Below are 14,810 nucleotides of genomic sequence, written 5' to 3'. Positions count from 1 at the left end.
GCCTGTATGCTGTGCTTGTAGAGCAGTGCAGCCTTTTGGGTACAGTCCTCCTACTGTGTGTGTCTAGTTTAGTCTTCAGCATGCAAGAAGCACTTCAGTCTGACAAAAAATTTTGTTCAAAACTGAAAGTGTGTCTCTTTTCATCTTATTAATGTTAGATTTCAAGTTGTTAAATGTGTTGATAGCTTTGGGATTTTTAATAGTAGGGACATTGCAGTCATTAAATCTGTATCACAGCTATTATTGCCTCCAATAAAGCTTCTCTAGACTTTAATCCTAGTCCTAAATTTGTGACTATTTTCAAAATTGGTGTTGCAACTATAAAGAAGAATTTCAGCTGATGAGCATTGACTATATAAAACATGGGACAGAGTAACAGGAAGTATAAAGTGCTCTGATGCTGTGTTCTGAAAGCCAGGGATTTTCTCAAAGGCATTTTGTTACACAGTAAACTTTTCAAAAATCATAACCTGGCTTTGAATAACAGGACTTGAGTGTCTAGCCTGTTTATACAGTTTGAAAAAAGAAAATAAAAATTTCCACAGGAGTTTGTTTGCATTTTAAGCACTTGATTTTTGTGAGAATGTCCAAAGACTTACTGGCAGCATCAATAGTGAGGTAAATCCTAAAACTTGAGCACTGAAAACATAGATATTTTATCTAGTAGGCTGAGGCAGATTTGCTGTAGCAAGGACAATTGTGTCTTACTTTTAAAGTGTATAATGTGTTTGGAGTTGTTTAATTTAAAAAAAACCAAAAAAATTAGGGCAGCTTGACCTGCCACTCTTTAACATGCTCATGTTTTTGACGTGAATCACAGAATGTTTCTCAGGAATTGGCAGTATCTCACAGCCATTGCATGTCTACACAGGCTGTTTTTCATTTTTTAAAAGGGCATAATTGTTGAATGGAAAAATATTATAATTAGTTCTGAACTACTTCGGATTTTGTTTTCGGCACGTAGAACCTTCTTCACAACTATTCTTCTGGTTTTTTTCTTGACACAAATCTTTCATTTGCTTCCAACTTCCTTCTCCTCTGCCCACGTTCCATATCTGTTGATCTGCCTTTTGCCACTTCTTTAACATTACTCATATAACCTTGACTCAGCTTTGACTTTCCTGAAATACTCCTCTATCTCATCTTCACGATCTTAATTATCGCTCCTCCCTTTGGCCTTCGCAACTTTGAGTTCTGTGGCTGGTACAGGTAGAATGCTGTGTTTCATAACTTGACCCCCATGTAGGAAAAGCTCACACATTCCAGGTGGAGTGACTCTCCTTTGTTTTAGGTTCTCATTAAAAGTACCATACTCATACAGAAACTTTACAGACTCATAGAAACTTAGTCTCTGGATTCTGAATTCGGTGACCCTCCTTACTGTAGTGGTTCTGCCTCAGAAAAGATGTTGAGACTGACTTTTCTAAGGCTTTTTTTCCCCCAAAACAGCTTTTCTGTGTTTCCCCATGCAAAATTATATGTATCAAATCTTCTTTCCCTTTTTTTTTTATCCCTTTTTGCTTTTAGCTTCTATTAGTAGCTTTATGTGTGAATATGGTCATGTATGTTTAAATTGCTAGAATCTATAGTTCTGATATGTCTCAATTTTTATGTAACTCTTCTAAAGCATTTGGAGATCATTGGGAAAATACTTTACAAAATAAAAAGGGGGTTTATTCATTTTGGGTTTGGCAGGCCTTTATTTATTTTTTTTTTAACAGCAAATAGCTTTTTTGTCAGTACACTTTAAAAATAAAAAAAAAAGGATCAAAAAAATCGAACTTTCCGGTTTGTGTTATTTAAAATATCAGAAATGTATGTGTTACTGAGTACAGGGTTTTTGGAGGTGTCAGGCTGATCCCTTATCATGATTAACTAGCTTGCATGAAAGTTGAAAATCTTCAGCTACAGACTTCAGTCTAGAATCGGCCTTGATTGACAATTGATTGCAAAAACCTTTTAGAAGTTGGTGCTGCAAACTGTCTGTAGGCATTCCAGGTCAATCACTAATTAGCCATTCATCATGGTATTAGATACAGCACAGCAATTTCAATGTGTAAGAGGGGTCTTGATGCTCACTATAAAACTATTATAAAAGTGTTGCAAGTAACTCCAGAGACATTAACAAGGCTTTACTTAAATGTTAATGTGTTAGGTTAAATTTTTCTAAGGTGACTTCATGATTTCTTTGTTTTGTGCGTATGTGTCATTTGGAAAGAGCCTAATCTTCAAAAGTAGTTAACAGACTCTCACATCTTGTCTTAAGCTGGCTTATCTAAAATATTTAAGCATCACCTGTTAATATCCTGCCAAGAACTGCTTTTTGGTTTGCATTAATGACAAGTAATACTAATAGCTAATGTATTCGTTCATGAAAGCATCTCTTAACATAATTGCCTTCTGATGCATGTTTATCAGGTGGTAAAATAAAAAATGGAGATTCTGGCAATATACTACAGAAACAAATTTTAAGAATCTGAAATGCTGTGCTGTAACAGTCTGTTATACTATATAAATATATTTAATGTACTTTCTTTCCCCCAAAAAAGTTTTTGTATGCTTCTGAAGAAAGGAAATAAAGAAACAACTTGCTTCTTGTGTAAGTTACTCTGGCCTAGTTGCCTTCACTGCTTCCTTGAATATGTTTTTTTTCTTCTGCTTACATTCATAAATCAAGATGGTTTTAGGACAGAAGACTAGAATTTTGCTTTAGATACTGTGCAGCTTTTAATAAACTAGTAATTTCCATGAACACTTCAAGTCACTGTATCAAGTATGTTCAATCCAAATACTCTGTCTACCTAGGTTATTTTAAATTTAAGGGCTGAAAAGCTTCCATTTATGTATTATGGAAGCCTAGATGGAATACTCATGCATCTGACAGAGTGTCATCACCTCAATCTTGTGTTGACTTTGTAAACACAGTAAGATACTGGGTCAGGTAGATAAACTCATTTTAATCTAGAGAGATTTCATCACTGATCTGCTGCACCTCAGTTTTCATTTATCAGTTATCAGCAAGGATCCTCTTCCTCTGAGATTTGCAGGTCAGAGTATAAGCATGTTTTCTTGAAGGAGATGTTATTGTGGCTGAGATGGGGAATATGAACTCAAAGCCCTTTAGCTGCTCTACTTGCCTGTGAGCACACTTTTACCGGTGGTATCCTGTGGTAAATATATGATATGTTCATGCCTTCATGGAAAGGAGCAGGTTGCTTAGTGCTTACTGCAAGACACCACATGACAAGAGTGTGCCCATGGCAGTTACCTGCATGTTGGTGGAGGTGCTGACAACTCCTGCTTTCGTTTCACCTAATTTGTTCATCCAGCTGCATGAATATCTAAGGCTACTCCAAACATGTTACTCTGCACGTGAAAATGCCCATAGCAAATACTAAGAATGTAATGTAACTGTTTAATGGATGTGTTTATGAACCATTTTTAAGCAGGATCTCATTTATGCTGGGGAGAAGTATGCTGTTGAAAGCCTGTTGCTTTTGGTTACTCAAGCACGTGTATGAGGAGTCCTGGCACTTCCCACTAGCATGGAAGTGCAATGTGAGCTCTTTGTGGCCAGAGTTTGTAGGTTCAAAACCAGGTTGTTTAAAGTCTTGTGAAATTTTTGGCTCTCAAATATGATCTCATTGCTAGTAAGAGATTGATAGATTGAAAGGAGGGAGCAGTGTTACCAGTTCTGAAGTGATGGTGTTGTGGAGTTAGGAACCTTCCTTGCTTGTGTCCCACATACTTTGCCTCAACATCTGTAGAATCTTTATTTTGAAATTTTGGAGATGCTGGTTTGAAATGAATGTCTGCAAGTATTCTGTGGAAGGACTCTTTTGGATAAGTAAGTGATGTTTTTCTGAGTGAAAATCTGGAAACTGGATTAACAGACAAAAATACTTGTGCCCAAGGTGGCAGGGTACATAACTACTTAAAACCTTTGCTTCTAGCTTGTCTTAGGCTGTGACTGTTGATACTAAAACACAAATTACAAATGTCATTCTATAAAGTGCAACTGTTTCATTTTCACTAATGGTTTTCAAAATGTAAATATGTATCAAGCTGAGTAAATAATATGGTATCTGAGAAAGGAATATATTTTTATTTTCCAAGGCAAGAAAACTTAGCAATCTTGGACTATATGTAAGTAGCTAAGTAACTGGGATAAATGCTCAAGAGTCTTAAAAGATAATTTGTGGTCTCCATAATTTTTTAATTGGCATATTAAATCTTAACTTTAAATAGTTTTCCTTCAACCAAACCTTTCACAGCCTTCACCAGCTATGCCTGTGGCTGGAGAAGCTTTCCTTGGTTTCTGTCCCTTGTTCCTCCCAGTTTCAATGTTTTATGTGTCAGTCTTTTCTTGGAAGAGCCTCTCTGGTTACTGTTCTCCAAGTTCTGTCCATCCCGGAAACCAAAGCCCTGGGTTGTGTCGGTGCAGTTTCTGTGTCTTCCTTACACAAAGTGCACTGCTCTCTGTTCACTCCTGTGTTTTGTTGCTGTACTGGCCTTTCCCAGACTGGAGCTTTCCAAAACAGGAGCTGTTTTTTGGTACTTTAGCCATTGTGCCCTTTGTGCAAGAAAGGCTGCATAAATAAACAATAAAATACTTGAATTGGGTTGTTGTGTAGGCAGCGTTCACTCATGTTTGGAATAGCAGTATTCCAGATCTATGCCTTTCAGTTGTTTATGGTAATTTTGGAAAGTACATTCTGCATTGAAAGGGTTCGTGCTTGTTCCTGCCTGGCCTGTTAGAAAATTATTTTAATTGGTGGAAAACCTTCTTAAACACATATGACCTTTAATTTATGTGAATAATTGTTATGATGAGGTGCTTTCAAATTGTTTTGAGATGCTGATAATTCTGAATTAGTGTTGATTTAAGGGTTACGTCTTCAATTCTTCAGGTACATCTAGACCATGTAGACCTTTATTGTTACACTGGATTTATAATCATTACAGTTTATATTACAAAAGGAACACCATAAAAATTTTGAATCCCAGATGAAGATTAAGCTCCTTTCTCTAGCATTTACTGATAGAATGAGAAAAAAAGGAATGCAGTATTATTCTAAATTTTAGAGTGCATACATTTTACAGAGTGCATTTGTATTGAGAAACATTGCCAAGACATCATGGATGTAAACACATGCAGATGTGCTATTTAATCTCTTAATCTCATCTGTGTGTGGGAGTAATGGCAGGTAATGAATACATCTCAGGCTTCAGAAAACAAGTAGAAATATTATAACTTATGAATCTTATCTGCAAACATAGCCTTTGTTACCTCTGACTTTTTCTTCTACATAAAAAGAGCCTAAAAAGATTTCAGAGAATCATCCTGTCTTGTTGGTACTTTCCTAACTTTGTAATATTGAAGTCTAATACTGAATACTGCTATAGCAGTATATCCAGAAATGTTTTGCTGTGTCTCCTGTGAGGGTCACTGCCTCATAAAATCTCATCAGTACCTTTTCATTCAAGGGAAATGTTGCAGCCCCAGCCATGACAGAAACCCCAGCCTTGAGCACACGAGCAGGTTGTTGGCTCAGGGGTGAGCACTGCTGCTACCCAGGGACCCTGCTTTAAAGGGTAAAGTAATGGCTGGTGAGGCAGGACAGCTCTTCAAATGATGTGGGGATTCTGCTCTCCTATAATCTGGTTAATGTTGTGAAACAAATGCTCTTGTGAATAACAGTGAAAATGAAATTGAGTATCTGCAACCCCGTTATAGGATGCCATCAGCTGACTGCATTTACTAGTTAGTTAAAAGACTTCATAACTGCTTGTTCAGGTGGAGACAGCTTCGGAAAACCTCCAAGAGAAGTCTAGGAGCACAAGGTTTCTGTAACTTAATGTTACAAGACTGGGTCTGAAATACAAGTTTTGCTAAAGAGGCTGGCCAGTGGTGCTTGTCTTCTTAAAAATAAAGATCTTCATGGGCCTGAGGATTTCCCACAAGTCAGGAAGCTGGGAAGAGAACTGAGTGAGAGATAAAGAGAGATTTAATCTGAGTCCTCAGGTGAACAGGGTGATGGTGATAAATTAGGAAAAAAGTTTCTGTTGGGATGGGTTTCAAAGGTTATGTTTTATTTAGCTTTGTTTATAATGCATCAGCTGAGCAGTGGTACTCTGTCCATCTGCTTGATTTGGGGTCCATAGCTGCTTTTTTTCCACTGCAAGACACCTGGGGTTGTGCTGCCGCAAGTGATACATGAATAAGTTGTCTAAACATGGTAACTGGATGGTGAGTTTAAGACCTTAAGGTCCAGAGGACTGTTAAATCCCAATCACTATTGCTGTAGGTGTTAAGGCTTGTATTGGGGTGATAAAAGTTCTTCTTGAAACCTGAAAATTGATCTGCTGGACAAACCGTGATGAAAAGGGACACATAACCTAGCCCTGCAAATAGTGGAACTTGGGAGCTTGCTTTAAGATGTTCCAAGAAAGACTATATATAAGGATTGGGGTTACATTATAAATCACTGAGCTAGATTTTTTCCATGCAGAGAAGAAGGTTGATGCTATAGTATAACAGGCATGTAAATTGCTTATGTAGTTAAGGGTTAGTTTTAGTCTTGAGATTCAACATGAAGGAAGGAGGGGAGAAGAGATGGGATTTCACCTTTTTATCCTTGAGATAATAAGCATAGAGAAACAGCGTATGTGTAAGGTGGATAAAAAAAAATGTAGCTTGATGCTACAAAATTACTTATGTAATAAACTGACAAGAGCTAAGAAAAATATATTAAATATTATTAGACATAAACCTTTGTTAAAGTCCTGTAAAATTTAATGTTTTGATTGCTTTTCTAAATCTTGCCAAGTTTATACTCTACTAACAAAAGAAATGTACTCCATAGTTCTGGGTCCCTTCAGCTATACTCCCATGCCCATATGCAGACTGAAAGGGACTTGTTAAGACCCATTCAGTATGGAAGTAACCACTTCAGGTAATCATGCTACTCTATTCTTTTCATCCTTTGACATTCCCATTAAAGGGCTTTTAATATTTCAACCTAATTCAGTCATTCTAAGCTATCCAAGCAGAAGCTTGTTTGTAATGAAAATGGGTTACATTTATATTTATTCATTTCATATTATGTTATTTATTGCAGTCAGAAAAGCTTTGTTAATTATTTGACTCTACCAGTCTCTTGGGGGAATGGAGGTATTGGAGTTTTACTGCCAAAGATACTTCGTGAAAGGCAATTAAGAAAATGTTTTATGATGGTGTCACCAGTCTCACTTTCAGTCATTTATTGTTTGATTGGATAGAGGCTTAATCCTCCTGTTTTAATAACCCTACTAAATCAAGAGGAGTAGTCAGAATATTGTATAAAACAAATACCAGGTTTTGGCAATGGTGGAATTTAGTGCTGCAACTGAAAGAATTGCCAGTTATGGTATCTAATTTTCGTGCTGCAGGAACAGAAACAAAGTAATGCAAGAAACAGGTGAGAATAGCATTCTGTCATTTCCCCCTTCTCTTAAATTCTAGTCCTAAGCTTAGTACAGGCATAGGCTTTCTTATGTTAGTGTTCTGTCAGACTTACTGTCTCCTGGCATTTGCCTTTAAGAAGGTGAAGAAAATAGTAGTGTTTGTAATGTTTCACACATGCAAATATCGTCTCAGTTTATTTGCCTTTGGGTTATTGTTCTGAGTAAAGATTATGTGTGAAGAATGTTTAATGAGAACTTGACGGCAGAGATGCAAAGACTTGGCTTGACCACAGTATCTTGGAGCATTCGGGATGTATATTAAAGGCCCAACAGAGGAAGAGTTTGACTGTGCTTTTGCAGAACAAAATTTATCCCCTCTGGGTTGGTTTTTTTTTTTTTTTTTGGTAATACATGAAAAGCAGAACATTCTTCCAAAGTATTCCTGAGGTGAGTCTCTCTTCTGTTCCATGCGTGGTGGGCCTGCACATCTCGCTGTTCAGAAATGGGGTAGCAGAGATTGGGCAATCTGTCTTGTCCTGTGCTATGCTTGGTGCTCCCAAAGAGCCCAGACAAGGTCTAAAGACAAGGCCCTAGATGGTTGCTGGGTAGCTTCATGGGAATATTGCTGGAATGTGTATTGCAGTGTGTTGAAAATCCCTGGGATAATGTGAATTTAGCATATTACTTGAACATTTGCTTTATGACCTTTTCTTCTTCATTGAAAATTTATGATCATATTCTTCTCTTTGTTTCTGACTTCCCCCTTCTTTGTCCTTCTCAAGGTTGCATGTAACATTTTAAGTTCAAGTATGCTATTGCAGCACTAGTAACAGCAGAATGCCTTGGATAATGTTGCATAGCAACATAAAATTTAATTTATGTCAAATGTTTTGGCATTCTGCTAATGTGGGTTTTTTTCATCCTTTTCTTTTTCACTTAACTTGCATTGCCCTTGATTGGGGTGAAACTATTGGTACACTGCTACGTTGTGAAGATCGTTTTAATCAAAGCAATGCCCAGCATCCAAAATTGTAGGGAGTCTTCATTTTTGTCTTGCAGTAATTTAATGCCCTGTCAACCATAAGAAACCTGAAATGGTGTGTGAAAGGAAGACTGTTTCATTTCTGAACTTCTATGTAGCCCAGAATTATACTCTTCTTATGATTACTCTTATTTTATATTCCCCTTTTGTTTACAGTCAATTTTCCAATGACATAAGTGCAACTATATTATCCATTGGTTAACCAGGGAGTATAGTTGGTGAATAGTCTTTTCCTGTTTCAATAATGATCAAACACCATGAGTTTATGAATTAAATATTTTTTCTAGAAATTGCCTAAGAAACCATTGTTTCAAGTGGATTTTGAAGCAGAACGTTCTTATAAGGAACCTGGATGTTTTGGCCATTTCTGGGGAAGGCCTAGATAGAACCAAGGGGAGTGAATTCAAAGAATTAATGTCAGTTGAGGCACATGCTTAATTACATGTCAAGAGAACATCTGACCTATGAAAAATGAAGTCAAACAGAGACATGAATAGTCTACCTGACCATTGATTTCATTATGTTAAGGTTATATATGAAGGCATAGCAACTTGAATAGAATGTACATCTGTGTGTGATTTGGTTAAAATGGAGGCAGGAGTGGGGAAGTCTGCCTCTCCCTTCGGTAAAATACTTTTGTAGTGAGTGTGCTCTAGTGACTGGACTTCCAGGCTGATGCTGTCATCTCAGATATGTTTTTCTGGTGTTAAGTGTGTGGCTCTGGAGCTGTTCAGGCGAAGGTGCAATAAGGTTGGTTACAGCAGAGTGACAGAGATGGCTCTGTGAGCGTCAGCTGTGCTGCCACTGCACTCGGCAGCATGAGTGCTTTGAGGGGACTTGAGCTGCCTCATGGGGGTTGTAGAAAAGGTGAAGCCTTCTTAAGGGAAATGCAGAAGGAGGAGAGGGGACAGATCCTTTTTGTAACAAGAGACATTTTGACTAGGTGACGGGAAACAATTTTTTTGTCAGACAGTGCCAGGCATTGCCCACCAGAAGGGTACCCTCCAGTACTCGAGACTTCCAGCTCCCTTGATCATGATACTGAGCAATCTGATGCAGCTTCAAGTTTGGCTCTGTTTTGAGCTGCAAAATGTCCAGATGACCTCCAGAGGTCCTATCCAGCTCAAAGCATTGTGTGATTTTGACTGATCCTCCAGATGAGTATCCAGATTCTTGGGCTGGTTTAAATCAATCTGTAATGAAGCTTATATAGTGACATCTTTGCTTTTGTTGAAGGCTAGATCACCTTAAATTTAATTCAGGGACTTTTTTTTTTTTTAAATATGTGCAGATACATGGTTGCACTGTGGACAAAGTTTGTGTTTCTGCTTTCTTTTGCTTTTGTGCAGAGAAAAGTTTTGTAAGAGTATATAAACATGAAAAGATTTCTTTGCTAGCTAACTTCCGTATGAAAACAGCACATTTCCCCTCTCAAGACATAATGAATACAAGCAAGGAAAGTGATTAACCAAAATCTTTACCTAAGGAATTCCAAAGAAATACTTCAGGTATCTTCTGTATAGTTTGTTCCCACTCCTAATTAGTAATATGTTTTACCATCAGTCTCAGGTAAATTCTGCAGCTGTAGTTGCTGTTAGAATTCCTGGTATCTGGAGTTAAATGACTGTTTTGACCATGATCAGTTCAGCTGCTATGAAATACATAAGTCACTACCATAATCCGACAGCATGGTTTGTGATGGAATATCCAGTTGCCATATCTCAGAATCATGCAAGAGAGGTTTTTTCCCCCTCAAAGAGTGGCACATGCTTCCATTTCTTTATCAGTTCTGTACACAATTCATTTTAAAATTATTTTATGAGGATGAAGAGTAGAGATAAAAAGTTACCATGCATTTTTAAATGTTTCCGTTGTCACTAATATTCCTCTAATGATAATAAAATTAATTTCGGAAAATTTTTAAAAGATCCAATCTGGTGACACTTAGCTGTAAAATTTTGTGTACCATTTTATGGTGGTTTGATATGGGCTGGATGTCTGGTGCCCACCAAAGCCTCCTCAACTGGACAGGGAAAAAAAAGTAGGAAAAAAAGTCTGATGGGGTGAGAGAAGGACAGGGAGAGATCACTCACTAATTGCCATCACAGCCAAACCAGACTTAAGGAAATTAGTTGAATTTATTCCCGATCAAAATCAGAGCCAGATAATGAGAAGTAAAATAAATCCTAAAAGCACCTTCCCCCCACCCAACCCTCTGTCCTTCCTGGGTTTAACTTCATTCCCAATTCTCTACCTCCTCCCTACACTCAGCAGCACAGGGAGATAGGGAGTGGGGTTAGCAGCAAATTAATCCCATTCTGGTTCTGCCACTGCTGCCTCCTTAGGGAGGGGAGAGTCCTCCCCCTGTTCCACCCCTGTGTCCCTCCCACGGGAGAAACTCCTCCATGAACTTCTCAGAGCAGTCTTTCCCACGGGTTTCAGTTCTTCACAGACTGCTCCAGTGTGGTCTTTTTTTTTTTTTTTTTTTTTTTTTTTTTTTTTTTTTTTTTCCCTTTTCATGAAGTGCAGCACTTCAGGAACAGGCTGCTCCAGCATGGGTCCCCCCTGGAATCACAAGTCCTGTGTCACAATTCTTTTGGGCATCCACCTTCTCCAGCAGGGGTTTCTCCACAGGCCACAGGTGGATCTCTGCTCCGCTGTGGACCACAGTGGGCCTCAGGGAGACATCCTGCCTCACCATGGTCTGCACCGCAGGCTGCAGGGGAACTGTGGCTCCAGAGACTGGAGCACCTCCTGCCCCTCCTTCTTCACTGATCTTGGTGTCTGCAGAGTTTCTCTCACATATTCCCACTCTTCTCTACTCTGATCTCAATTAATTCTGTGTAATAACTTTTTTTTTCCCTTTTAAAATCTGTTATCCCAGAGGCACAAACACTCTGCTGGATGGGATAAAAGCATTCTATGGTACTCTTTGTTTCCTGTGTAATCTTATATTTACTTAATGTGTTTACCTCTTATTTTTTTCCTCCTTTTCAGATTTAGATAAGTTTTGAGTTCAGTTGAATGATCTACCATTTCAAAGAATTTTGTATTCCTTGTGATTTTGCTGACACTTTAGATCATGTGCTGTAGTAATCAGCTTTATGTTTGGCCTTTTGATAATTTGATAATATCTGTATTACATTATTGATTCGAATGAAATGATAAATATCTTGATGGGATTTTTTAATGATATTACTTTGCAAGGTCAATCATTTCAACAGAAGAGAGAAATAGTGGAAGAAAATTGTATGGATTACAAATCTAGGCCAAAAATATAATGAAATATAGTTAGGCTTTTGTAACATTAAGGATAATATCTGATAAAAACCAAGTTGAAATTGATGGGTATGTAATCAGAGTAGTGACTCTCATATGAATTTGCAGTGTGTAAGGCTAAAGAGAAGCAGATGTGAAGATATTTTACTCTGTATGGTATACTTCTGTCTAGTGCTTCAGTATCAGAAAAATGTTGGCCAGCTTTCTAAAAAAAGAGAAGCGGAGATAACAATTTTCCTACGTGCATTTTAATATATGGAAGTATTTTATATGGAAGTGGTAATGATTTGGAGGTTTGCAGTGCATATAAAATATTTTAAGAGCCTTTAATTTTTTAAATTAGATTTAATTAGCTCAATTATTAGCAGCAGTGTTAGTACATATGTGCCAGTTAATTGATCTGAGCACAATGTCTGGGTTTGAACAGTGGGTTTAAGGCAGGGAAGTGCCTACATTTCCTTACAGATGAGAAGAACAAAAGCTTTGTTTGCAAATTTCTGTGAACAGTCAGCATCTCACTCTTAATCTTGAACTGAAAGGCTCAGTGGTCTTTGGAGTGGTGCCTGCAGAGTGGAACACTACCATCTCACTCAGGACCTCTGTCATTTGGAGAGCAGCATGCTAACAGCTGAGACAAAAATACTATTGCTCTCATTTTTGCTTGTGAAATGAAAGTTATCTCTATGTATCAACACTGTGCTGTTTACAATTGGTTTTTTAAATAATGGAAACTTGAAAAGACTTCATCACAAGGCAGTGTCAGTAACTGTGGGGAGAGCTTTTATCTGTAAGACTTGCAATCTCTGTTACAATAGAAGCCTCCTAATTTCAGATTATTCTTTGTCCAGTGACACATTCCAAAAGGGAAACACATTTGTTTGGATATAAACAATAAAGAATGGTGCATGGAGAGTGGTATATCCCTATGGACATTTTCTCACAGGACTGTAGTTCTGCACCAAATCTCTTAAGAACTGTGTCACTGCTGTAGTTCAGGAGATAACAACAACCATTAAAACTGAAGTATTGCCATCTATTGTTAGGTTGTTGTTCCTGTTTTGAACTGTTATAGCCTTTTAATACCATAAATGGTTTCTTTTCTTTCAACCTTTCTTCTGTTTTACTGTCTAAATATTAAACTAAGAAGCGTATCTTCAGATGGATGAGTCCCAGTCATGGCACTTCCAATATTTGTGAAAACGCATTTGTTAGTCCAACATTTTCATTTCTCTCCCACCGAGATTTTTTTTAATTGCTTTATTCCCTCTCCCCCACCAATGTAGAAAAGTAAATGTTATTATCCATGCTTATTGCTTGTAAATAACCTATTGTAAAGACTTGTAAAGAATCGTCATCATCTTCATTCCTTTTTGCAGATATTTCAGATTTTTGCTTCAGTTGTTTGTTGCTGTTGACCTTGCTCTTTTTGCAAATGTTTTTTAGACAGTCAAACCTCAACTGAATTTCTCAGCAGGGATTCACTTGTTCATTTTTATAGCTTGTATTAAATGTGAGACTCCTAATTCTTACTGTTTCTGTTGTTCCTATAGCAACTAGATAGGGGGAGATGCAGCAGCATCACTTTGCTTCCCAGCTGGTGTTTGTGTTCTCAGGAAGGGGGGAGAGTATGAGGGAAACAGAGTATTAATTAGGATGTAACTGGTTGAAAAGTATACTACTTGTTGAGTTGTCCCACCCTTTACTCTAGAGGAGTTAATTAATAATTTTAAGCAGGGCTTCTCAAACTTTCTTTATTAAAATTCTGTCCTCTTGGATAGAGACATGATTTACTCTTAAGTATGTGTCAGCTTTTGGTCTTTAGCTGCTTGGTTCTTGATGGTTCCTTCCACCTGAAACCCTGTTTTCTTCACCACATGGATAGCAGTAGGATTTTTGTTAGGGACTAGACTGGTGCTTCTGACTTACATGTAGGCTGAACATACATGAAGTGTGGGGCTTTTTAATTCCTGATTTTAATCTGATTTTTGCAGCTGTCCAGTAACTATAGTGTACTAAAATGTAGTTTTATTGTCGACTAAGTGACTATCTTGGAGTAAAATGTTTTGATATTTAAATGGTACATTTTCAGAGATTTCTAAGAACTAAGGTAGAACTAACACGTTCTACCTTCTCCAAGAAGCAGAGATTGTTTGAATTCCCCTTTAGTAGTCCTTTCTCTTACCTCATGATGGAAACCTTCATTACATAGTTTCCTGAGGATCTCTGATGCCAGATTAATCCCTCTGAAGTAAACCAGTCTTTCGTCCATACCTGAGCACCTAAAGTTCTGCTGCTCTGCCTTGGTGCCGCTTGTTTAGCCAAGCACTGCTGCTCTGTGGGGGTTGTGTTACTCTCAACGTGGTATGTGCATTGTGAAGACTCTGGGGCGAGCTTTACAGTATTCAAGCCATTATTATATAAAACAACCACAAAATATGTGACTATGTTTTAAGCTCCTCTGTGACTGTTTATTAAATAAAAATTCATGGGCACAGGAACTGGATATCATATATTGCATCTCGAAAAGGTGGGTCCCATCAGGTTTAGTGTTTAGCCTTTCCCAGCCAGAACAGCTCTGATTAGCAAGAGGAACTCAGGAAGTGCTGGTTAGTAGATAACCAAGTGGTAAAATTGCTCATGTGGGAAATAAGAAGTCGAGATACATGCTTCTTGTTATTTAAGGAACAGGGTGGAACCAAGACTTCTCACCTTGCAGGAAGGTGCCACGATGCAAGATGTTACTGAGACAGTGGGGATCCTGCAGGTGTCAGGTTGCCATCCATGAAATGCCTGCTGTCTTCACACCGGTGGTGGTGCCTCAGGAGAAGCACTTGCTGTTTTGGAAATAAGTCTTTAATTGTTTCCCATTTTATTCCTTCTCTGTTTCCCCTGCCCCTGACTCTCTCAGAAGGGTTCACAAGAGCTAATGAACATGACATCTGCGAATTTATAAATCAGTTTGTTTCTCTGCTGGCTGCCTGAGCGGGGTTCTCATCCTTGGTGGATTACATATTAGAACAGATTTAAATCAGAACAACATTTC

The 14,810-nt window shown here is 38.0% G+C and overlaps 1 protein-coding gene across 2 annotated transcripts in view; it reads left to right on the top strand.

Annotated features, from left to right (window-relative positions):
* The window catches only part of CDK19 (cyclin dependent kinase 19), a 104,505-nt gene that overhangs the window by 48,321 nt on the left and 41,374 nt on the right, over positions 1-14,810 (top strand). The window lies entirely within an intron of this gene.

Source organism: Corvus brachyrhynchos, unplaced genomic scaffold (assembly GCF_000691975.1).
Source record: "Corvus brachyrhynchos isolate BGI_N302 unplaced genomic scaffold, ASM69197v1 scaffold14, whole genome shotgun sequence".
NCBI classification, from domain to species: domain Eukaryota; kingdom Metazoa; phylum Chordata; class Aves; order Passeriformes; family Corvidae; genus Corvus; species Corvus brachyrhynchos.
The sequence above is the reverse complement of the archived record's forward strand: the minus strand, read 5'-3'. Positions and strand labels throughout refer to the sequence as shown.